Source organism: Phascolarctos cinereus, unplaced genomic scaffold (genome assembly GCF_003287225.1).
Source record: "Phascolarctos cinereus isolate Bilbo 61053 unplaced genomic scaffold, phaCin_HiC Scaffold_5;HRSCAF=322, whole genome shotgun sequence".
NCBI classification, from domain to species: domain Eukaryota; kingdom Metazoa; phylum Chordata; class Mammalia; order Diprotodontia; family Phascolarctidae; genus Phascolarctos; species Phascolarctos cinereus.
The window spans coordinates 388,492,548-388,494,257 of record NW_027555958.1 but is presented as its reverse complement, the minus strand read 5'-3'; the positions used below and the strand labels follow the sequence as shown (position 1 = coordinate 388,494,257).

The 1,710-nt window shown below is 39.5% G+C and overlaps 1 pseudogene; it reads right to left on the bottom strand.

Annotated features, from left to right (window-relative positions):
• Positions 1-980: 980 nt before the first annotated feature.
• LOC110197702 (vesicle-associated membrane protein 4 pseudogene) lies at positions 981-1,491 on the bottom strand (annotated as a pseudogene).
• Between the last annotated feature and the right edge of the window lie 219 nt (positions 1,492-1,710).

Genomic DNA, 1,710 nt, shown 5'->3' with positions numbered 1-1,710 from the left:
CTTAATACATCTTTTCTTCTTCTTTCCTTCCTCCTTTTTTCCTTTCCCTCCCTCCTTCCCTTCCTACCTTCCTTCCTGCCTGCCTTTTTTCTTCCTACCTTCCTTTATGTCTTCCTTCCTTCCTTCCATCCATCCTTTTTGTATTCACCGAAACTGATTGATAGCATCTTCAAATTCTTCTTTGGGAATTGCCTTCAGAGGTACTTCATGAGCAAACAAAAGAAATGATATTTGCTACATCTTGGTTTTGACCTCATTGTACTAGCTTACTCTATTATTATCTATTTGATTCAAAAGACTTGGTTGTTAATGACTTTAAGCTATTTTCTAAGAATCAAACCACTCTCCACAGATGGAGATTTATTATCATTCAAAGAAATAAACGTGCCACAGTCTCAATAGGACATTCTAGCAGTGGAATTCCAAAAAGGTTTTGAGTGATGGTAACATTAGGACCCCCATACATGCTCCCTGAGAACTACTTTGAAGGGAACACCATTCTTTTTTTTTTTTAGGTTTACTGGAATGTTTTTACTCACAGTTGAAAGTAGCAGTAATGAAAACATTAGTTTCTCCATAAATATATGGAAACATTTTCAAAAACCTATTTTTTTACATGAGAAACATTATACGTTTTGTAATCATTGACTGAATGGTTGCCATCCCTTTTTACATGCTGTTTCACCTCTTATCTCCCACCCTATCCCTGAACTTGTCCCTCTCTAGTTTACAGTAGGAAATTAGGTTACATTATAAATATCATCATCAGTGTTTAAGTCTGTATACAAATAATGTATTGGCAAGTATCTAGCTTCAAATCAGGTTCCTATAACATGGCAAAGTAGATGTTTCTGTTTTAAAATAAATCAATGACAGCATATTTTGGTGAAGGGGAGGAGACTAATCAGGAACTTGTCAATGCTCCAATTTGAACTGGACACTTGCCTTTTTACTTCTCGAGAAAAAAACACGTCAAAGTCATACACATATTTCATTCAATTATGCAGCAATCTTCTTTTTTTTAATTGTCCCAGAACCGTATTATTGGAGATCTCTGGTCACCGAATCAAGTCCGATATTTCAGGACAATAGGAATGATAATCCTCAGCAAGGATAACAGCAACCAGAGCCGTGATGGCCTTCATTTTGCATCCACGCCACAACATTTGTCTTCGAAGCTGTTTAGATCTGTTACTAAAAGCTGTTGCATTATCTGATAAGCTTTCTGATTTGTCTTGTAGCTCTTCCAGTCTCTCTCCTCTTTCAATCACTTTTGTAATATTGTCTTGTGTGACATCCATTACTTCATCCACCTGATTCTGTACATGCCTAATTTTGTCATTCCGAGGTCCAAATTTTGGTCCAGATGGGCCCCTCAGGAAAAAATCCTCTTCTTCATCTGAATCTTCATTCCAAAAGATTTCTCCTTTCACTTTTCACGGAAGCAGTCACATTATCATCATTTAGGTGGCACTTGAATTTAGGAGGCATCTTTATTACTCAAAAAGTTGTTTTTCTTTTCCCAACTTTAAGAGGCAGATATATATCACCTGGGCTTCCGCCGGGAGGCTTCTGTTCGCCCCTTAGAACCGGGCCAGGCCGCGCCAGGCCCTACCGAGCTGAGGTGGGCGGGGGAGGAAAGGGGAGGAAGGAGGAAGAAAGGCAGAAGAGGAGGAGGGGGAGGGGCAAATGGCCGCGGGTGCGGACCTA